The sequence below is a fragment of the Plutella xylostella genome, chromosome 13 (assembly GCF_932276165.1).
Source record: "Plutella xylostella chromosome 13, ilPluXylo3.1, whole genome shotgun sequence".
Lineage (NCBI taxonomy): Eukaryota > Metazoa > Arthropoda > Insecta > Lepidoptera > Plutellidae > Plutella > Plutella xylostella.
In genome coordinates, this window is record NC_063993.1 from 8,332,861 (window position 1) to 8,357,989 (window position 25,129).

The following is a 25,129-nucleotide window of genomic DNA, read 5'->3' on the forward strand; positions in this document are numbered from 1 at the left end:
TCACGTGATCACTCATTTTACTGCGGGTCGTTCGGTTACCGCGCATGCGTCCATTGAGGTGCCAATGGCGGTAAAATTTTATAACTATAAAATTTGCACGCAATCTTAGCAAACGGTAAACAAACATGAACAAAATAGTAGTGTGCATAAACAAAAAATATGGGTTATACTTTAAGTATATTTTTACAAATAAGTAAGTATTGTTTTTGACTTGAATTCCCTCTAACCCAGCAAACCAAACATCAATAAACTTAATACGTATAATCGAATAATCACGTAACTAGTTAGGAAAATTACAATAATTTCTCAATTTGCGGGAAAGGGCACATATCCTGCCTAACAATTTGATTATTGCGACCCCGTCACGTGTTCTGAACGCAGCTCGCGCGGAACGGACGCCCGCGGGGGAGGGGCGGAGGGTGCGAGGGCCGGGCGGAGGGGGAGGGGTTCCAATGACGACATTCGCCGTCTTACTCCATAATGGGGTGTTTTTACCTTTTCAGCATAAATGCTAATTATATTTGGAGTTCAATTTGAAAGATGCAATCTGGCCAGATTTTTGATGGTAGAATGTCATGTGGGTTGTGCATTTTCTGCAATGTGCGATGGGTAGTAATAATGCGTGTTGTAAGTAAGTAAGTACTTATACTTACTTACTTACAACACGTTAGATAGTTTTAGCATTAGGTACCGTTGTCATTGTGTATTAAGTTTCCTTGTGTAGGTATCTGTAATTACGACATACGACATTGTATATTTTTATTATGAATTATATAAAAGCGTGTAAGTAGGTATACCTATCTATCTTAAATTTTCTGGCATATTAGCATTGACAGTAGGTATCCAATGAAAGGTTTTCGCTGTTCAGTAAACTTTAATAAGCTTTAATAAACCAAAAAGATGGTTAATTGCAAAGTTTGGAATTGTAAGAAGAAATTGGAATTGCCTAATGAATGGTTTCAAATCTTATTGAAAAGTTGGTAAATTTTCAGTCAAGTAATTGCTTTCAAAATACCTACTTATACACTGTAGTAGTAAAAAAGATCATAAAAGTACCTATGGTGGAAAACTGATCAGTGATCAGTGTTGTAAACTTTTATTTAGCATGTGTTGCTTGTTTTCGTCATCGCAATATGATTGTTGTTTTATTTTGTTAAATAATTTGAGACAATACCTACTTATGAATAAAATATGGATTACTAACGAACATAAAGTTCAAAATCATTTAGCCCTTCGTGGAATTATTGTTAAATTAGAAATCATTTATAGCTATTAAGTATGAAGCTATAAAATAATTTGATCTGCTTTTAATAACGACTAGGTACACCTTAATTCTCTTCAAGCACTCTTGATAATTTTACTTGAAGAACCACGGGTCGAGTACCTGCACACACATTGAGGTCTTCCAGGGAAAAACGTAGTGGACACAGGCCAATTAATTTAGGCCCATTTTAAGGGTGAGGAACTTTGTCGTATTAAAAGGCCAATGTTTTGCTAATGTCTCCGCTTGAGGCGAGGCTAGGGACCCAAATTAAGTTCAGTTGAGTATTGTTGAATATCCGATTATGCAATCCGGCTTACAGTTTCTAGCGACATGCTTGTTTTAAACTTGGCCCTGCATGCGGACGTGTATAATTAACTTGCTTAAAACGCATGGCTTCTTCAACTTTGTACCTGCAGTCAGAATTTAAATTTCAGCTTATTTATACTTATATATAGTATTCTAGGGAAAGAATAGGGTTGAGTTTTTCGATTTATTGATACATATTTCTACTTGCTCATAGGCACATTAATAATAATACTAAATAAGTAAAAATAATTGTTTTCCCCATATTTTTTACCAGAACATTCAAGTTCCGAACCTGCTAGTAAAAACTAGCAAAACCAAACCAACATACTAACAACGTATTTCATCCAAACTTCATTCATCCACCGCAAGAACAATCTTTCTTTAATTCCTCAGAGTATTTTTGGGTTGAGGATTTTAACGCGTTTTTTGGCTTAGGGTCTCGCGTCAGGCTCCGGACGTGGCCGGCCTTCAAGTGGCGGTCCTGAGGGAGCGCCGGGCGCGGGCGCGGGCCCTAAGTGATTGATGGAAGACCGGGACCGGCCGGTAAATAAACAGACCGCGTCACGTTCGGCTCGCCGGACCGGTATTTAATTCGACCAAATCATTCTAGATTTAGAATTGAATGGAGTAATGGATTTGCAGTTTTAATGTTATTGGAACATTTATTGATTTAACGGCTCTTGTTTGGCCTTCTATCTTGTGTTCATCTTGGTTTTTATGTAATATTTATAGCTAATATAATTCCCTAAGTGCCAATTTCTCCATGATCGGTTATCTAACCGACAGGGATTGATTTATAAATTGAACGTCATCTTCATATAAAATACATGAAAGATTTGTCAAAAGTTAACCACTACTCCCTGGTTATGCTCTAACTGAGAATGGAGAAATTGGCACTTAAGCTGAGTTAGAATTGATTAAATTTTATTATCGTTTCGCATGGAAAGACGACATCTTGAAACTTATAAGACCCCTATTTATATTGCGTAGAGTATTAATTACCATCACCGTCAAGTCAAGACGGAAACTGCAAGTTTGCTCCCCTAGAGTCACAATAATTAATTATGCAATAGTTGTCAACAACAATAGCCGGATCATTTGTCAAAAATAATCATTAGTTAACAAAAGCGTCATTGTATTCGATTGGCTCAAATACAATATTTCACTGTAACCTAGGATGGAATCCAATGGCTTGACAATTAGTCACACGAAGCCTAAACAGCGTAAACAGCAGCTGGATAAAATAATCGCGGTGTAATAGGGATGTGAAACAAGCGATATTTTGGTTATTGAACTTGAAAAATATAAAATAAGATATGGTTTATGTTACTAGGTACTTATTGTTCTGATGCTACTTAAGTATTGTTAGAAAAACTAAGTATTATACAATGGATTGTAAAAAAATATCTGAATACTTCAAATACTTTTATACTTGAAAGCTTTTTCTTTTGATGATGTATACACAAATCAAAAGGCAAACTTTATACCTACACATTATAGTGTCGGCACTGATTACGATTCACTTAATCATCGATAGAACAACAAATAATTCACCAATAGCCCATCTATACCATCACTAGCGTGCGGTTGGTTGCAATTTGCACGAAGCAACCATTTTGCCCCCTCGCCGGGTCGGTGGGAAATAATACATGCAAGCAACGCGCGATTTAACGCCTCCAGAGATTCGTAAGTGTGCGGTTAATTTGACGTGGCAACCCTTTATTGGCTTGCGAGCTCCAATTAATTGGTTTAAATATAGTGATTGGAAAATCCCTGGTAATTAAGTCGTAATTAGCACGGAGTTGTTTGAGTAGCTTTTATGATTATGGTAAAGGAACTAAAGGACTTAAATTACAACGTCAAACCAGTTAAAAATATTTTCATGTAGGTAAGTTTGCCACTATAATGGATGTAACATTTACTTTTTAGATCACAATGCATGACTTATATCTCAGTGAACTCAGAAAGTGATTAAGCCAGTATCCCCATGGCCAGTCGTGGCGGTCCCATGGTAGCTCAGCTTATACTGGACAGATTACACTGCTCCGTATACCTGACAGTTCGATGGCGGTTAAGCAATTTGCGTGCTGAAGGGGTAATCAATGCTGGCTGCAGCAAAACTCGGACCGATTGGGGGTTTAATCTATAACGTACCGCTATTAGTTTTCTGCCGCCCTGGTACTCGTGAGTTACTTGGCAACTCAACTTTAGATAAACAAAGGACGATTTAGGTCAATTTCAGCCAATTTCATTAAAGAAACATTATTTCTTTGGATGAAATAGTTTTGAATTTTTTACTATACACCGTTTTAGGTCGTGAGTTACTTGGCAACTCAACTTTAGATAAACAAAGGACAATCTATGTCAATTTCAGCCAATGTCACGAAAGAAACATAGTAAATTTATTTTTATGAATTTGTTTTTGGATTTTTGTTAGACCGTTTCACGTGAATGAATAAAATTAAAATTTCACGAAATCAAGCAACACGCACCTACGATATATAGCATTAGAATATTTATTGCTACTATCGGTGGCATCAAAGGCATTCATTTGTGTATTCATGACATTTCCGAGTGGTGATAGCTTATCAAATATTTCAGCTCATTTTCACGTTGGAAAAAAAAACTTGTTCTGGTTACTGGCAGCCATTGAGTATGAATGGTCACCCTATATAGTCCGCGTTGTTCTATGCTGGCAGCATTATTTTAGATACGTGTAGGTAAATAAACAAATAACATATTGTAAATAATACCTGAAATCAGAATCACCCACTAGGGTTCCGATCATGTTTTAACGTTGAGTAAAAATGTTAACAATGCTATTTTATCTCCAGAGTAGGTTTTTTTTTCTTATGATGTTAATATTTTTGTTATAAATAAATAACATGCTTTTACATATTTTTTCTACCTATTTCTGAATCCGCATCTGAAAGGTGTAAATAACATACTTCTGAATGAATTAAAGTCAGAATACTAAGGAAGATGATAATCGTTTAGGTTTTCCCATTTGAGCTACAGAACCCTAAATAAAGTGGGCCTTTTAATAAGTCATTTATCAAAGAAGTTGAAGGGTCTTTTGATAAAAAAGTTCCAGCTAATTAGACATCTTTGTTTTTAGTAGGTAGCCAGACGGTGCAGTATTAGAGGGGTGAATTTGGGAAAGGGTGATACGAGGTGATATAAATCAAAACTTTGCTATTAAGGGGATCCCTAAAGCTAAAATGCTAAAGTCGGCTTGATATACTTGATTAGATTGGAAAAACGGTGGCTTCTATCACATTGATAAAAATATATTTTGTAGCAGAGGGTATACTGAACATGTTAGTTGCTTATAAATTAGTGCAGGATTATAATAAGTATGTTAAAAAAAATTGCAAACACACCATGTCTTTTGCCATTTTTTGACTTATTATGAAAAAACCCTCGAAATCAGAGGGCCCATTTTCATGGAATCTTATATGTATGTGTAGGTAATTAAATTCTTAACAAAGTTACCTTAAAGAGTTGGATTTAATGGACCAGAAGTCAACTTTTTTTGCAAAAAACTAATAAATTCCGGTTTAAAAATGATGACACCGTGACAGATTTCAGATTTCTTCAGTCGTCGCCCTGGTGGCGGCCTGTTAGGAGCGATACCCACGCCATTTTATTTTTTATCAAATATTTCACAAAAACTGATTAAATCAACAAATTATGACTACAAGTATTATAATACATATGCATTTGCTATGGAAAGTTAATTTTCTAATCATTTTAGATGCAGAAAAGCCGAAAATTCTTAGAAAACATTTCGCCTTTTCGATTTGTTTACATTTTTTACTATAGAGTTACAGATGCATAGATAAAGGTAAACATTGCACATAATGACACTTATTAGATTCTCCGAATAAGAACTATACGGTCAATGCAGTATGCCAAAGCGCGAGCCTGTTTATATTCTGAGGGGTAATTTATTTTATTTTAACGGTTGTGTATGGTAGGTAAGCTACACAATATACAGGGTGTTGAAAAGTAAGTTCATAATTTGTTTTATTTGAAACCAAAAACCGTAGTTAATTAAAAATATATATATTTTAAGATGTGGTAGTCTGTACACTACAGGTTGTTAAAATAAGTAAGTATTTTTAAAAATTGAAGATCTAAAATTTACATAATTTTTTAAATCTATTTAACAAGCTTTGCAAAAAAGCGGTTAAGTGCGACTGTATCTCGCCATGAAAAAAATGAAATGTTTACTGTAGCTATGAATTTTATGCGTTACAAGTGGAATAAAATACCGCATAATATTATGTACAACTATGTAAGAGCCTAGTTTTAAAAAAAAAACTCATAAGAAAATATTAAATACACAGGTTTTTTAACCCCTGAAGGAAATAGAGGGGTGTTATAAGTTTAAAGTAAGGGCTGAATTTTTTTTTTAAATTAGGGTGATAGGTAATGTATATTTTTAATGATTTTTTCAAATAGATAAATGTTATACCATTTTTAAATTGCCATAAAATTACCTATAGTTATAGTTATAGTTATAGAAAAGGGCAGGGCTACCAGTGCCCATTCGCCACTGCAACCTAAAAGATCTATAAATTATGACTCCCCATGCCGAGTCTCACTCTACAGGCCCAGGTCTTTTATAAACCTGATATTACCTATACAGGATGTTGCAAAAAGGGTATACTGTGCCGAAAGGGTTTGACTCAGGGGTTATTCTGAACAACTTTTGTTCTCCAAGTTTTGGAAATTCTCGAAAAATAAATTCGGTCTCTATAGTAAAAAGTCACGTGATCGAATAAGTTTTTATGTAAAAGGTTTTGTTACGTGAATTTTCAAAATTGTAGAAGAAAAGTGGATCAGAATGGCACCTAAATCCACTTTTGGCTAAGCTTTATACCCTTTTTTCAATACCTTGTATAAAATATCGTCAGCGTCACCTTAGATCGTAATCATCGTAACTCCTCGTGACCAAATTTTAGAGGAGACAAAAATACTGTTTTATTTGTAGTTCTAGTTGGCATACTACCCACCTAAAGTTTTTTTTAACTAGCCTAAAAATGATTTGTTTAGACAGTCTATCTTCCTGTTCAACCGCAGCCTGAGTGCCAGTGACTCAATGACTGAAAGGAGGCCATTAGTGCTCCTAAATAAATAAAGCAGGCCTGTAGATTATCTTTCAGTGTACCGACACATCTGATTGCTGTAAGAGCCTGATAAGTTCTTCGAACGAGTCATACCTCTGTGGTGGTACGGTTTCGACCTTTCGGACAGTCAGTTTGGCATCCGAAATGCGGATTCGAATAGTGGGTACAATACTTTGCGTTCGTTCACTGTCGGAGCAGGATAAGAACCACGGGCGAGTTGTTGCGCTGGCTGTTTGCTTAAAAATAGTAACCGCGTTCAACTCTATCCCCTAGAGGGCGAACCTTTAGGGCGGCTCTTGTATACCATCACTTGTCTTCTTATCTGCAGAAAATTGACAGAGGTCATACGTGTCTAACAAGTACATTAAGGATGCGAAAAGAGAGGGTTTGTTTTCACTGAAGAAGTTCAGTTGCGGAGTTCCACAGCGGTAGGTCTTGGACCCCTCTGCTGTGGAACTTGGCATACAACGCGGTCCTGCAAATCAAGCTCGCAAACGGCGTTAGCACAGTGCATTTTTCTAATGTCACACAGGTCGTGAGGTAGGCTGAGAGCCTCCTTCGGGGATGACATCAAAATGATTCATTACGAAAAAATTGCTGCAGCTGTGCTCGCCATGCAGTGCATGGGCTACTTCCGAATCTGGGGGGCTGTCGCAAAGGAGTCCGTTGCCTCTATACGGTACGGGTTCCGTGCGATCTATGATCCTTCCGGGAGCACCTGTCTTGTCAAGTCGAAGAGAATGGCTCGTATTCGACGCAACCTGCAGTACTGGTGGGATTGGTTGGAGGACAGGACAGCAGGAAGCTGCAGCAGCCGTCATGCTGTGATTCGACGCATAGATGCAAAAAAAAGTTGAAAGTAACTTCATGTTAATAAAATATTAGATCTTAATTTAACAACATAACATTGCAAAAAAAATTAACATTGTTGAGTATGTTATTGTAATTTACTAAAGTAGTAATAAAAACAAAGGCTTATTGCATAGTTTTCGTTCACGTTCGCCTACATCGCACGTTGTATATGAGAATAAAGGGTATAATTACTAAGTTTTCTTGTTTAAAAATCACGGTTTGGGGTTTAGAGGAAAACAAATGGTAAAATGCGGAATACAGTTTTTTTTTTCGAATAAAGAGGAAAACATGTGAATTCAAAAAACGTTTCTATTGACACCAAAGAGTACTTTTCGCCGAGAAAAGTGGAGTTACAATGTTTGCGATCTAAAGTGATGATAGAACTAGAACTTATTTTTTCAGTTCACCTGCTGTTGAGTGAAATCTTAATTAGGTAAATGACTCCTTGACATGAAAATAACTTTTTTTTTATAATCGTTATAACAAAACCGTTTTTTTTAATACAGCAATATTTGTAGGTGTACTTACAGTGAGCAAAAGAGCGCAGCAAGGTGTAAATTTTTTGGTTTTTAAGAAACAAAAATATTATTTCTATCATATCCCAAATACACATAAGTACTTAAAAAAAAAATACACACTCTCGCCTTGTACTAATGTACTCCCTTGCGGGGGTACTTACATGTTATTATTTTTCTGGTGACCTCCCCATATCCCTTTGCCAGCTACGTAACCTTTTGTGACACCCTGTATATGCAGAGTTCTGCAAACTACTGTTCTGCTTTTGAAACACCAAAAAAAAACAGGTCGTCTAACTAAAAGGTCACGTGACCAAAAAAAAATTATATGAAGAAGCGTTTTTTTCATGAATATAAAAAATTACGTAGGATAAAAGTTTTTCAGAGTGACGCCTGAGTAACGCCCTTTCGGCTAACTATACTTTTTTTATTACACGGGGGCAGAGTTTAATACAACACCCTGAACTATTAAACTCTGATAATATTTTCGCGATTTTTTTACATTCTGATTTCATTTCCTGGCTTAGAAATAACATCAATAACATGCTGCACACGTAGGTTTCGGCATAGTATTAAACCCTTTTTGCAACAACCTGTATAAATATCGGCACGGGTACGACTTTATATATAATTAATTATTAAATATTAAAAATACTTTCAAATAAAAATAAATATTTTCGTATCACAAAACAATATTACTTACTTAGTATATTTTTAACAAAGTGGCATGTCTTCACTTTTATGTTTTCGAGTACTATGTTAAAATTTCATGTCATTGTCCGTAGAACGCCCCGCATACCTCAACCCCCCCTCACTAGATTTGACAGATTCTGATTTTCTTCCAGCTTTAGTGACAGCCTTAAGAGCAGTCACTTTGGCCTGCCTTACCCTGGGCTGTGTAGGTCGTAGACCTACTTGACTTAGCTGTTAGGTATTATGAAGTTGAACCATTGTTCAATCTTGTAGGTTGAAAATGTCACCCATAACCACTTACGTTTTGTACCTACGGTTGGCCCCAGTCAAGCCTCCTTTTTTGCATTAAACCTTTCATAAACAATACTACAAACTAGATGGAGTGGAGTTGCTATGTCACTGGAACTTTATAGGTCGCGAGTGCAGTTGGACTATTAGTAATGTATAGAAGACATTATCAAGAAAACTCAACTGAGTCTAACGGGTTTAGCTCCAGGGATCAACTATTCGTAACTTTTCTTCGTCGGGAAAGTTGATTGTTTTCCAAGTTTTATGGGAAGACGTCTTACCCGACCTTTTAAAGGACATAGTTGCAATAAGCACAGTATATGAAACTTCATCAAGCATGTGTAGGTACTTACTACGAAAATGCTTGTTTACTTTAATTAAAGTTGAAGAAAGATATTGCTTGCAGCTTTGTCAGAAAAATACAAAGCTCTGTGCTTTTGTTCGGGCAAAAATATGTTTTCCAATTTGCGTTTTTTTATTAAGAGTACTTTTAGTAAATTTAATCCTCCGAGTAAATAAAAACTTTCGGGCTAGACAAGCTTACTGAAAGGCAATTTTCCTGTGTAAAATATTCTCTTTTTCGCATTTAAAAGAGCTTTAAAAGTATAGTGTCAGTAAAACAAGTCACAATGTTGTAGACGCGGAGCAGTTTCGTGACTGCAACAAAAGGGCTATACGGGTAGCATTAAAGCGGTTTTACAACAAACAATACGATTAATATGACCCACTTATAAAGCTAAAAATTGCTCGCAGTTTGATGTATAAGGCGCACTTCTCAAGGGATAAATTTGCTCAAGAAGTTGCTCAATGCGAAAAGTTTGGAGCTCACTTCAATCCATTACAAGAGTGAAATATTTCTTTGTTTTCTGGCTTCTTGTTAGTAACCGTACAAATCACAAGTTCGCTATGAGCGGTCGGTGTTGGCTTTCGTGAATTTTCTTACAATTTATCTCTTTAATACACTCATCAGTCACGCTGTTTTTAAGCCATGATTAATGACCCGCAGTCTGTGGAATATGTGAGGGATGATGCATGGGTTTGCGAGTATTTACTTTGAAAAACAATGGCGAGAACAAAATATTATGAATGCAGCATTATTTTCAGTTTTGAAGTAGAGCTAGAGTTGCTTATGTATTATATCTCGTATGTCGCGTAAGAAAGACAGTAAATCAAATTATGTCCCGCGGTCTAAGTTTTGGGTAGTTCTTGTTCTTTTCATAAGGGACGATCGATCAATCTATAGGCATGTGTTTGAAACGTAATATTGAGGCGGTTTATTTAATATACGTTCCATCAATCACGCACGACAGTGTACATCCCTACAGCAGTGACAGATCGTCTACGAGCCTCCACCAAGAGTACTGCAGAGATTCTACTAACTTGAGAAAAACAGCCCCCTTTCGTGAATTTGTTTTGAAAACGATCTTCGGATTCAAAATATATTGAACTTGACACTAACACTGTTATTCATAAGTTAACAAGTTACTGAAAGTTTGAGCTACGAGTATTGTACTGTTTTTTCAAACTTGGGCGACGAACAATATTATGTTTTTTTTTATAAACAGGGTAATTCTCTACTTTGTAAATGTGTCATCGTTTTGACTTCACGATAACCTCACGAATCTCACGATTCGATGTGCTCCAGAGCCGTTGCATTCCTTTGTTTTAATACAGTCCATAGTAGAAGAACGTCAGATGGAATGATATGGATTTCGCATTACATTTCTGCCAGTAAACTGATCTCTTCTCTGAATTCAGACGTTTACAGTGAAAAATAAATAAGAAAGTATAATCAAATAAAGAAAATAAAGAATGATGTAGCTGCAGTAACTATTTTTAAAGAATATGTGCTGAGCAACATGTGTTATAAGATAGGCCTTTTCAAGAAGGTTTCAGCGTCTGTGTGGCAGCAGCGGCAATATTCCTAAGTTTTCATGTAAACTGCAGCCTTTATATGGTGTATTCAATAACTAATTTGGCCCCTGTATGTACGTGCATAGCACAATTACTACACAAATATACAGTAATTAACGATAAGATAAGATAAAAAAGTTCAAGATAAGTAATAATATATAAATGTGAGCTGTTAGGTAAAATTTTGGGAGTTATGAATGAACCCCTTTTGGGGCAGATATTTGTTTAAAGACAGACATTTATACTCTGGTCTTGGGTGTTAATATGTCTAAGTCTTTGTATTTTCTATTTTCTGTACTGTAGGCCTTATAATATGTATTTAAAAGATGAAAGATAAAAGAAAGTTTATTTCGAGTTAATCTTAACTAACATTATCCTGTACATTTGTTTATATCCTGCTATCTTTTACAGGCTCTGTATATCTTGGGGGTCGGATGACCGTGTGTGAGATGTCCCCACATAGGTATTTTTATTTATTTATACCATGGTGCAACATACTCTAGAATACGCCGACGAGTGTGCAAAGACGTTCCATTATTTATACGTACATACGTCAGTCTAGGCCGGATCGAGGCAGCGGTTGTATCTTACGGAATTATCATAACAACAGGGACTCCTTTTGTTATGTAGCATCGTAGCATACGCTTCCTTCAGCGGGGAAAAGATAAAATAAAATTGCTTTGTTTTTTGACGGATTTCAATAACTTCCTCAAAAGATCTGCTTACTACTGCGTGCAGGAAGCTTTTTTTAAAGGAAGAAAGAAACAAAAAAAAATATTGACACATTAACAAAGTTAAGTTAGCTTTACAGTTCCAGTACTTATAAAGGAGTATTTTTATTGATGACGAACTTCTGTCTTAAAAAGATGGAACTATAATGCGGCAAGTTACTTGGCGACCCTCCTTGCGGGGTGAAAGAAGTGGCGGGGGCGAGGTAGCACGACATGCTACACACGTAGAAAAGTGTGCCCGGATTAATCTCGCGACAGCTTGTAACTATTTCTGACGTAAGTAAAATTTTATTCTATGAGTGTTCCCGTAAATGTCATATTTAGCTTAAAATTTATAGTTTGACAGCATTAAAATTTGGATGTTTACCTTCAGAATATCTACCAATTTGAATTTATTTATGTAAAAGTGTTTTATTTTATAAATCAATTTCCATGTCACTTTCATGTTCACTCTCTGTTTGAACTTGTTCATCGTCGTCGTCATCCTCATCTTCATCATCGTTTTCATTAACTTCAATTATAAATCTAAGACAAAAACCAATTTATGTTTAATTTACAATAAATTATAAATAAACAATAACATACCTGTCCAATACATCGTCAAATACTCTATCAGATTTATAATATTCGTCTTAATTTTTTATGACATGGTCGTCACAATTTCTCCACTTTTTAGGCGAATAATTAGAGAAAAGCAACTCTAAGTCTTTTATCTCTTTATCTAAGTTAGAGTCAATCGACGTGCTTGCGAGCTCGCCTTTCACGTACCGCCACACAAGTTCAATAGGATTTAATTCCGGGTGGTATGGGGGTAGGCGAAGCACGATATGACCATTTTCTTTCAAAATTTCATCAATTTTGTAATTTTTCTCTGTGTTTTGCTCATTAATTACTTTCATTAAATCACATAAATTTTGGTTGCTTTCCTAGTTACAAGAACTGACAACTGACGCACTGTCATATGGACTCTTCGTCTTTGTTGTTTACTTTTTCGTATCTGACTGCGCAGTACCAACCTTTAGCCGCGTAGCATGACTGATCCGGTACGCTGTTCTACAAGAAGCCCCTATATTGAGACATTATACGATTTGTTGTTTTTAACGTTATTTTGTTGACGAATTATAGATACCTAATAATAATATAATGATAATATTAAAAAGGCCTCAACACTCATCCTAAGACTAATGGTCTCAGGATCAATGATCTCATGTGGGTCGCACTCAAATTATGACAGACTATATAAGACATGTGGCCGCCTCGGCTGCGCGGCCGAGACTGCCGTAACAATGACATGCAGTGCACGCGTTGCCCTTCCCCACTACCCTCCCGCTACCCGCTGTCGTCTTGGGTACCTCGTCCCCTCCGCGTCTTTCACCCCGCAAGGAGGGTCGCCAAGCAACTTGCCAATCTATAGACGTTAGGTACACATAAATTATGTTATAAGTAAGTAATACGATCATAAAATTCAACTAGACCGTAAGTACTGCGTCTATAAGATATAAAAAACTTCATAATATTATTTAGATGAAAAAAATATTATGGCTCTACATACAGGGTGTTGCAAAAAGAGTATACTAAGCCGAAACTTACTCGTGCAGCATGTTATATCTAAGGCCGAAAATAAAGTCAGAATTTCAAAATTCGCGAAAAAAAGTTATTCTCCATAGTAAAAGTCACGTGAACAACAAAGTTTCTATGGAAAATGATACTTTTGCAACACCCTGTACATTAAAAGCGTCCCAGCAATATAAATTTTTTAATGTTATATCTGTTAATTAAATGTTGGGGTCTTTTTATGATCCCCGTAATAAATTTTGTTTATTTAATATCAATATTATAAATGTTCGGATTATAAACCAGCTTTCTACGTGTAAGTACCACCCCAGACTTGTTACCCAAATGATAGCTTCCACGAACCAGTTGTCTGCTCGCAACAAGCTCTCTCCAAACAGGGGTGGATATTTATTTGATTGGAAAACATTACGCTTTACGTTTTGCAATCGCTGCAGCTATAAGTTTGAACATTTCCATAATGTTTCGCCGGGCATGAATGCTAAAGCACGGACATTGTTCCAACAGTTTTATTCTATTACTCGTTGTAAAACTGGAGTAAAACTTTAAAGAGGTCCTGCACGACAGCTATAAGCACTAAATCAAAACTTTGTCGTTATAGATTTGGCCGGGGACGGAGTTAGATTGTGTGCGCGAACATATCACATTCATTTTGGTTTTTGCTTGCTTGCCAGCAACTTTTATTCGTCGTCGAGCACATAGGAAACTTATTCGTCCGACCTATTTTGGCTGCTCAATGAAAAGTAACTAAAACAGCTTTGTAATTATATTCAAATCTCGGTACTAAATGACTAATAGTTGAAATGACATAGCTTGATGTGGAATTACTAATCTATGGTAAGTAGATTATTACACTCACGGGCAATGAAAAGGTTCCACTCAGAAAAGCACAAAATTACTTCTAAACGGAAAAGGCTAACTTAATACCGTGTTCTGCAACATTGAAGTACATTTAACAGAGCCTCAGGATATTACCAACTAGAAACGGTAATATTTTGTTCCAATGTAAAATTAAATCTTTGAAAACATTGGGGTCCTTTAGAATCAGAATTTTGTGAGTGGAACTATTTCATTGCCCGGGAGTGTATTGAGAGTGGTGCCTTCCTTGCACTGCTCACTTGACACAGTCAATATATTGTTTATTTTGTTAATTTTTAAATAACAGCTTAATTAAAATGTCACCGTTTACCCACAGTCAAACCAAAAATATTGGTTTTGTGGGAATTCTTCTGTACCCTATGTATCACTGCAATGTTTATAAATAAATAAATAAAATAATAAATAAATATATACCTAATTATAACCTTATACCTTATTTTATTAACTACTTTTGCAGCGCAGTTTGCCCCTTTTTGCATTCTCTGCACTACCATTTAACTATGAGATTTAAAATACCTTCTATTTCCTTCGTGAGCGTCACCACTTCTATAATGAAGTGAATTAATTTCCCCGCTGTATATTTACATTTTCATCAACATGCTGTATAATTTAATTTCTTACTTGAAATACACCGTGCCGATGTCGAGAGGTACAGCTTCAGCCAAAGTTGCGGTATCTATGCCAGAAACGTAGGAAAGTGTAGCACTTAATTATTATTATGAAAAAAATCTACGTTACTTTTAATAGTTTTAATATAAAGTTTATATTTTTTTTACTAATCTATACTATGTGTAATCACTCATTGAGTATGAACATGTCACACCGAGTCCGTGTTTTTCCATCTTAATCACTAAACAATATTATGACAACACAAAATATATACTTTATTTGCAATTTTTTATTAAAACTGTACAGAACAGCGGCCTTATTGCTAAAACCAACCTCTACTATTAGTCACTCTTATTACCTTTGAAGCCAACAAAAAGCTATGTTATCGGTTATTACCAATATTTTCCACTATTTAAAGTCAACGACACTCACAAAACGTTCGAAGACAGGGCAACGAAGATATCAAAGAGTGTATAACCACTCCACTGTATGCTAGGAACTGTTCAGCTAGTACGGATTTGTTCACGCATCACTGCAACAGTTGATAAGGCTGAGTCCTGTAGTCCCGCTGTCCCCGTAATTCTTGTCCCCGTTAAGCGGGGACAACGGTAGTTTCAGAAAATAAATAAAATCAGGCCCGTTGTCCCCGTTGGACGTGAGCTCCTCAACGGGGACAGCGGCACTTAATAAAAAAATAAAAAATCAGACCCGTTGTCCCCGTTCTCAAAATAAACTAAAAAAACACAAGTATATTTTTTATTTCATGAATTAATGCTTAGTACTTTTAACTTTAGCTTAAGGACAATTTAAGGCGATGGGATATGCTCCCAGCCAATGCCAGCACTCTATGCAGTTGCGGAAGCCTCCAGACTACGTCACACCTTATAGTGTCCTAACCTAATGCCCCAAAGTGCAGTCAAGGAGACCTGGTGAAGGCCAATGATCTCGCAATAAGAGTAGCAAAACACTGGAGGAAGTTAGCTTAGTGAATTCACACGATAGAAGAAGAATTTCATGAATTTTATATAAAATCTTCACATCAAATCACTTTTTTAGCTTAGATCAATCCATAACTAACCTGGGTGATAATTTGGCAAATTTGATGAACGTGTAAATTTTAAAGGATGCGCTAACGGCAAGACGAAATACTGCCGCGAAACAAAAGCGCAGATAAAAAAACACACACTCACGCATTGTACTCAAGAAAAATTGAAGAAATTGTATTGAATTGAAGAAAGATCATCTTTTCTTGCACCTCTATTGTTGTGTGTTTATATAATAATATTATTTATGTATTATATATATACATATATATATATATATATATTAGGCATATAGGATTATATATTATCTATTAGTAAACTCCATAAGTATAAATTGTTGCAGGATTTTATATTTATTTGTTGCACTTATTTGTTTTTTTTTTTTCTCTCTAAAATCGTGTAGAGTTCTTTTTTTTTTTTTGCACTCCCATACAATTTGCTCCCGGTACCTCCTGCAGGTTGACTGGTAGAAAATGCTTCTAGCATTAAGTCCACCTAATTGTACATATTTACTTCTGTATATTGTGCAATAAAAGTATAAATAAATAAATAAATAAATACTCCCTTGCGGGGTAGGCAGAGGTGTATGACTGCACCCACTATTCGCCAGAGTGTTATGTTAGTCCCAATGTAATAGGGGGCGGGCCTATTGCCATTTTACGGGCACATCCAAGACCCGAGAACAAATATCTGTGTTTAAACAAATATCTGCCCCAGCCGGGAATCGAACCCGGGACCTTCGGCTCAGTAGTCAGGGTACTCACAGGTCACTAACCACTACGCCATTCGGTCGTCTAAGATAAGTTTCATTTTATTTTGTCCTTTTCGTGCTAATAGAATTCGGAAGGGACAACGACACGTAAAATTTTGACGGCCCGTTGTCCCCGTTCACTATTTCCCGCAAAGGGGACAACGGAACGAAAAGAAAATGACGTCCCGTTGTCCCCGTAACGGGGACACAGTTACGGGGACAACGGGACTACAGGGGCTGAGTGCCGATATTGTACTGCGAATGTTGGAGTAGCTCCGAACACCTTTTATTGAAGACTAAGTCGCGATATGCACGAACCTTCTGCAACTTTCATGCGAGGTTCGCTTCGCCTTAAACACGTAAGTTCGTAAGTATGTATGGATGTTTGTAACTATTTCACGGGAAAACGGCTGGAGCATATTTTTTCTATGGCATAGTTAGTTATTTGACAAGAAAACTTAAGGCAACGTGAACTTCGCGGGAAAAGCTACCGAGTCCTTTATACTAATTGTGACCCTGACTGCTATGCTGAAGGTCCCGGGTTCGATTCCCGGCTGGGGCAGATATTTGTTTAAAGACAGATATTTGTACTCGGGTCTTGGGTGTTGATATTTATATTTAATATGTATCTAAATATCTATTTGTGTAGATATATCAGCTTTCCGATACCTATATTACAGGTTCTGCCTAGTTTTGGGGTCGGATAGCCGTGTGTGAGATGTCCCCCCCCACATATAATAATAATATAATTTCAATTTTCCGAATTATTTGTGATGACTAAAAGTAATTGGGTAATTGGTTGGTAGTAAAAGAACAATAAAGAATAGGAATCTCATTCTCATGCCAACGCTTCTACGATTCGTAATCTCAGTGTTACTGCTGGTGCTTTATTCAGTTTCTGTGCCTTCAGAATCGGTCTTGTTAGCTCTGCTGTGTTCTATAAAACATATATATCAGAGCCAGTAGGCTGCTAATAACTTAATTATGTTAATAAGGGAGCAAAAAGAGACGGTTAATACAGTGAAGCAGAAACATAACTGTTGCTTGAAGCCAATGTTCACTTCAATGGACAGAAATGAACCGAGTTTATGGAGAGAGATACTACTACTGTCTATTTTTAATACAAGTAATAAATAGATAGATAGATAGATAAAGATAGAATATTCTTTATTTGTACACAAGAACAGAATTAATAAGTAAACGAAATCTTAATTACAATGTATTAAATAGTAGTATATCAGTAAAACAAAATGCAGTAGATACAATATGCAGAAATTATAATCCTATCCTAAGTATCAAAAGTGTTATTTTACAAATTTAAGGTTTTGATTTTTCAATTATAAGAATTTCTGAATAATACCCCGTGCAGTTATTTAAATTTATATTAGGTATTTGCGACACGTTTTCCAGTTGTTGCCAATAATAAGTTATCTCGCCCATAAATAATTCAATTTGTGAATCTTTATACACATAAATCCCGGTTTATCAAAAGCAGTGCTCCAGACAAAGCAATAAATAGTATGTATATACCGAGTAGAATTTTATTAGTGAAAGTACCAATTCCCATTCAGGTCAAACAACTATTTAGAAACTGTTATTATTGGGCCAGCTTTGAAATCGCGAAAAAGTAACTGCTGTTAGCAGCAAGTTAAATACGTAGTATTAGTATGAAAAAGAGGTTTGAAATTGCAAAACAAAAGCATTCCTTTTTATTAAATATGAATGTTAAAATTAATGTAACTTTGAATCTTTCTATCATTAAAGTAAAAGGTATCATAAGGCAATGTTTTTTAGCCTCGCGATTAGGTACCTATGTCAAAATCTTTTTAAAATAAAATTAATTGTCCTTTAAGTAAAATGACCATTGTCCAATATTTAAGGTATTTCCTCTTCACGTGGCACCGCCGCGCTGTGGTGCTCACACTCTGCTGTATAAATGTTTAAGTACATTAAGAAAATACTGTCACATAACTCAAATAAAAGTCTTAAAATAATGACTCATTGAATACTTATTTGCGAACCCCATTGATAGCAGGCTGAGTAACCTTTACAACATTTAATAAAGTTGTAATGAGGCGGGCGAGAGCTCTAGATATATTTAATTAAGTCCCTCTCATTGTCGACTTGCCATTTACCACTGACCCTTCAAAGTGTTTAAAACTCGACGCCATTGCGAATTCATTAAACAATATGAGTGGGGTTTGTATGGTTATTGTGTCTGAAATTATCTTTGTAAAATCATAAAGGTTGCCTATAAAAGTGCTGTTCACTTCAACCTACTTTTGTCTAGTATATTATTGTGTTTTACAATGGAAAATGGCGGTGGCTACACTCGTATATGAAATGACGAAACTCATAATTATAACTTCAATAACAATAAACTCGAGTCGTCTCTTGGGTTGCAGTTTGAATTGTTTAGAGAAATTATGCACTACCGTTTTATTGCTAAAATTTCGGAAATATCGTTTCATTCAAGTTACAAAAAAAAAACTTAAATTGCACTATTTAACTTATTTTGAGTTCAGTACTTTCTTAGCCGTGAAACCTTTTCGGCTTTACCCTATAAGGGCAAGTAAGCAGACTGCCTCACAAGATATATTGCCAGGCTGATTGAAAACGTGTTAAGCATAATTTGAAGCAATCAATCACCTAAACCAGGTTGGCGAGCATGTACCTATCTTAATCATTGCAGGTATGTTGTATCATTTAAGAAGTTTGCTTTCTTGAAAGTCAAGATTTAGTAGAATAAACCCTTTCCATAAAAGACTTACTGAGTGTTGGACATCTATGAACAGAGTAGGTACTTAATGAAAATAGCATTCCCAAAAATTACTCTCTTAAGAATATCGGAAAAGTATTTAAACTAACTTTCCCCTCAACTCTCTTTTCGTTTTGAATGATAAAACATTGCAATATCGACAGAATTAGCTTGCAAAAACAACTTTTACAAAGTAAGCTTGGGCCATAAAAGTTCTGAAAAGACTCGGGGACTGTTGGAAAAGGCAGGAATGTTTTTCAGCGAAAAGCGAAAAAGTGTTTATCTTTGGAAATGCACCCTTCCTGTTATGAAATGTTGTTTACTTTCCTTTCTTCCCTTTGATAACTTTTATGATTAGGTGCTTCACTTTCATGTTCGGTAGTATAAATAGTAGAAATGGAATCGGTAGTCAACGGTTCTACTAAAGTGTTTGGAGAATGGCTTTATTTCATGTTGACAATTTCGGTAAGGACTATTACTTACTTCAGTGTGATTTCCTGTCACAATATTGTGTCAAATTAATAAGTACTTGGTTTCCGTTTACCGTGATAAGAGTGGTTAGGTGTATGGATGTTGATTGTATACATATACTTTGGTTTTATAATATAATATAATATAATATGTGGAGACATCTCACACACGGCCATCCGACCCCAAGCTAGGCAGAGCCTGTGTTATGGGTATCGGACAGCTGATATATCTACACAAATAATAGATAGATACATATTCAACATAAATATCAACATCCAAGACCCGAGTACAAATATCTGTCTTTAAACAAATATCTGCCCCAGCCGGGAATCGAACCCGGGACCTTCGGCATAGCAGTCAGGATCACTAACCACTACGCCATTCGACCGTCAACTATATCATAGCTGTAACATTTAATGTTAGTTTAAGTAATTTTTCTGTACTTAACTAGGTCCTAAAATATCTGTCTCTATGTCTTTAAGGACAATTGATAGGAATAACACATACGGCCAACCGTTTCAACCTCGTCGCCAGAGCCAACAGTAAATCATACACCTCAAGTGACACGAGACGGCACCGTACACTCAATCAAATGACAAATCAGTGGAACACATGAGCTATTACCCTAATCGATCTTCGTTTAATAAACTACTTAGGTGTAGCTCGACCAACTCAGGTTATGTACTGGTTGGGGCTGACTAATATGTTTTTTTGAGAATTTTTTTCAGGGTTTTCGTTTATTCGTTCCAAATACTTTTAAACCGTCAGTCCAACTTAATTCATCGTAATGGATAAAGCGCATCGCAGACGGTGAAGATAATATAATTATATTTTATTTTATAGAGTATAATTATAATCTAGGAAGGTAATTTAAGCGAATAGCTTCGTCATTAACCTATATAACAAATGTTATCAGCAATATGCCTCGTCAAAAATCACTCAAAAAGGCCACCCCGAATCGTACCTGGCCCAAAGGTACCCATTATACTCGCAGCATTACCGCGTTGTATAGCAAGTGATATCCTTTGAGCGAGGTACGAACCGGAGCGGCGGTCATAACCTCTGATAACTATACGTCGTCCAAGGCCTTTTAAAAAAGACCTTGCCTCAGACCCCCATAGAGTATAATTATATTGAGTTATCGATATAGATTTCTAGTGACTCATAATATGACGTAGGCTGGCTAGCAGCTTGGTCAATATATCCCACCTTCGTTCGCAATGTCCCAGCCGTGATATTACATATGACACTGTGACATTTTGACACAAGTTGTGATTGAAGTGTTGGCTTCGGTATAACTATTGGCTTAGAGTTCGTGTTCACTTACGAGATAAGTAAATTGGTCGGCGATTTTAAAAATAGATTGTTTATAAATGTGATTAACTTTTTGTTTTTGTCTGTTTTTTATTGATTTGGAAAGGCGCTTTGGCTTTCAACCTATTAGCTGTATAAATGTGAAACTTTCAAATAATATTTGGCTTCAATTGTGTCTGATTTCCCAGCAAACAAAAGGTAAACACTTATTCATCTAAATGTACCGTAGGTGTAGTTTACTATGGTTTGTATTCTCAGTAGGCACTTTATAGTTTAACTTTCGGAACTTTTAATGATCATAATAACTTGTAGTTTCAAGTACTTTTCAATTGTATCCTTAGCTGAGAGGGCCTATACAAAACAGAAAACGATGAAATATTACCGAAGTAATTAGTGTCATAACAAATTCAAATGAAAATAATATGTTGAGTATCACTCAATGCATTGTTAGCTAAATCTAAATATGTTATGCAGTCTCCTACACATATAAACATACACTATAACTGCTTTAGGGTGTATTATAAAATTTCTGTGATAGGTATTAAGTAGTCTGAAATTAATTAACTACGAATTCTAAATCTATCTTTTCAATTTAAATGTGTACGCACGTCGGTGTTTCTTCTAGATTGATCGTAAAGTCGTATTGAGTGTACATTGGAGGAATTGGTATTTATTGTGGTTAGAGACTAGCTTTAGAAGCGCGATCCAACTTCATTAGCGGGCGGCGGGGCGACGATAAATCTTTATACAGGGTGATTCGATTCGGTTTAGCAATATCTTCGCCTTTGTTCTATTAAACCTTACAATGTTGCTGTTGCGATTGAGGTCTCCAATGTGATGGAGTACTGAGTGAGAACATGGTATTTTTACTGAAAAACATGAATATCGGCCGATATTCAAAAAACCTCTTGAAGCAAAGGCTACGCTCTTTTTGTTGTTGTTAGGTAGAGTTTTGCATGAAAAAACAGAACATTTCAGTAGACCCGTAATAATGTTGTGACATAAAAATGATGGTGCAATCCATACAATACAAACAAGGGTCTTCATAAAGGAATGGTGTCGTAAAAGTAGGTACTTTGTTGGGACGCCAACAACATAAAAATAAGAACGATATAAGGCACTTCTTCCTTTGATTCCGTATACTTATGAAGCTATATCAAGCCTTGTCACGAAAAATAAGTAATTGGATGACACGGGACAATTTTTTATAGTGTATAAATTAATAAATTTATTACATAATTCACTGGCTGGATATGGCTACCTGAAGTGGAATCTTTGTTTATTGCCAGTTAAACAGTCACTTTTGAAACTCCCAAGATGCGAAAAGTCTGTCTCTCCGTAATTATCATTTAATCAGTACGATCCGCTGTCCGGAACGGTTTTTTTTAAATTATTTTATCAGTTATTAACTCAAATAAGTTCTTAACACTCCCCCATATAGTCAAAGATGCCTTATTTTCCTTTGTTGTAACTGCAGCAGCTCATATTGCTTGCGATACAATAAGCCAGGGTCCAAGTTTGCGCCCAGCCATGCTCACGGTGGATGTGAGTCAGAATGCATAATTACTTGGCACTGCATTCAGGAAATTGTTCAATATCCTACCATGTAATGTGACGTGGACTGTACCTAGCCTAAATGCAACGCGATAGAGTAGTGATTAGTGTGGCAGCACTCAGTTACTACAGCGATAGTGCAGTCCAGGCTACAGTAAGTAACTCCACCATGTGTTGCTAACCTACACTGGCGAGCAATGGAAAAGATCCACTTACAAAATGTCCACACCAAAATCAACCTAATTTTTTTAAAATATGTTTAGATTTTGATCAAAATATTTACGTATTCAGTTGGTCGTATCAGAATATATCTAATGCGCTGTTAAATATACTTTAATACTGCAGACGGCGTTATTAAGCTAGCCTATCCCGTTTAGTAGTGATTTTGAACTAATGTCACTGGAACTTTTTCATTGCTCGCGAGGGTAATAACGAGTCTTATGGTCTGAAATAATAGTAGGAGTAACGATTGTATACCTGCAACTCCCAGGAAATGTACCTATACTAATCCAAAGTGATTTAGGATATGCATAATAAAATATTGATTCAGAGATTATTTGAAACGCACTTATCCTAGAAAATGTATGTACAGCAACATTACAGCAGGGTAACATTTCTAAGGATTATTTCCAATAGCAATCTTACAATTCGGTTCGTATCGTTTCGTTTCTTACAATTTTCTAAATTGCTCGCTGAATCCGATTAGCGGAATAAAATCTCAGGATCAATTTATGGTTCACGAGATCCGGACGTATTGAAGCACAATTTATTTAGAAGTGCCTTTGTAGACATATCCATATAGGTACTAGTCGAATAAATGAATTTTTCTTTACCTTATCTAATCTGTAAAAATATACATATTATGTAATTATGTGTCTATGTAGGAATAATTAAAATTTTGTGATAACGTGATGTATCTGTCGCAGGCAACTGGTTTAATCTCCTGTTTGATTGAACCACTAGCCCGTTCATTGGATGGCGCTATTCAGTTGTATGACTAAAGGACAACTCGTCAAGTCGTTGATTGTAACGTTCGACGTCTTGACTGAACGTCATTCAGCGAAGTCGTTGAATGGGATATAGTATAGCAACTTAGTAATGTCTGGTTAGGGTGAACATCACCAGACAAGAGTCAACAAAAAGACTATGTTACAAAGCTCTTATCTCACAAATTAACTAAACAATAACAATAAACGTTCCTTCATATTGTTGTTCATAATTATCCAGTTACGCCACTTTTTTTCTATGAAACTATCCGCTCGCGGCGTAATAATAGGTAAATCCATGTTGTCACACTATTTTAACACAAATAACGCACTTTAAAGCTAATTTATTTGCAAAAAACTAACAATATAGGTGCTTTTTGTGTCAGCTGTTAGCTGTTAGACGCCATATTGTTGACGACCGAATGGCGTAGTGGTTAGTGACCTGACTACTGAGCCGATGGTCCCGGGTTCGATTCCCGGCTGGGGCAGATATTTGTTTAAAGACAGATATTTGTACTCGGGTCTTGGGTGTTGATATTTATATTTAGTATCTATCTATCTATGTATTTGTGTAGATATATCAGCTGTCCGACACCCATAACACAGGTTCTGCCTAGCTTGGGGTCGGATGGCCGTGTGTGAGATGTCCCCACATATTTATTTATATTTTATTTATATTTGTTTTATTCACCACCTGACTGATTTTAAGTCAGCTAACTAGTTGGACGTTTTGTGACGCTTGTACAATCAACGTTCGGCCTAGTCATACAACTGAACAACGCCATCCAATGAACGGGCTAGTGGTTCAATCAAACAGGAGATTAAACCAGTTGCCTGCGACATATCTAACGTGTTATACATCCTAACTAATATTATAAATGCGAAAGTAACTGTGTCTGTCTGTCTGTCTGTCTGTTACTCTTTCACGCCAAAACTACTGAACGGATTTGAATGAAATTTGGTATATATATGGTCTAGACCCTGGGAAAGAACATAGGCTACTTTTTATCCCGGAATTACCACGGGAAAACTTTTTAAGGCGAAGCGAAGCTCGCGGGAACAGCTATATTATAAATCCGTTAACTACACGCAGGTAGGGAGAAGGATAATATTTGTCGCACAAGCAGAACACCAATACAATATTTTTGTTCGAACCCTACTCTCAACATGATACGAGATAAACCCCCGATAACTAAGCCCGAAACTTGTGCAAACAAATCGCGAAACATTATCTCGAAACACTCGGCCTAATTTGGGAAGAAAACAATTTTGGTGGTGATTCGCAGAACAAAGTTTCAACCCGTGAACAATTAGGCAAAGTTAATCTCGGTACTGCCGAGAACTGTTTGCCCCAAATCGGTGTTTGCCCGAACAACTATCTAACAGTTCCCCGGATATTGGACCCTGTCCGGATGTATGGTGAAGAAACGTGCCTCAATCAATTTCAGTTACCACTTTTATTGCCACCCGTGTTGTCTTGCCACGGAAATTGTC

The 25,129-nt window shown here is 36.2% G+C and overlaps 1 long non-coding RNA gene across 1 annotated transcript; it reads right to left on the reverse strand.

Moving 5' to 3' along the window:
• Positions 1-4,799: 4,799 nt before the first annotated feature.
• LOC125489396 lies at positions 4,800-20,894 on the reverse strand. The gene is made up of 4 exons (XR_007266952.1): positions 20,677-20,894; positions 13,408-13,419; positions 7,147-7,150; positions 4,800-4,813 (listed from the first exon to the last, which is right to left on the reverse strand). It is a non-coding gene; the product is annotated as an uncharacterized LOC125489396 (long non-coding RNA).
• Between the last annotated feature and the right edge of the window lie 4,235 nt (positions 20,895-25,129).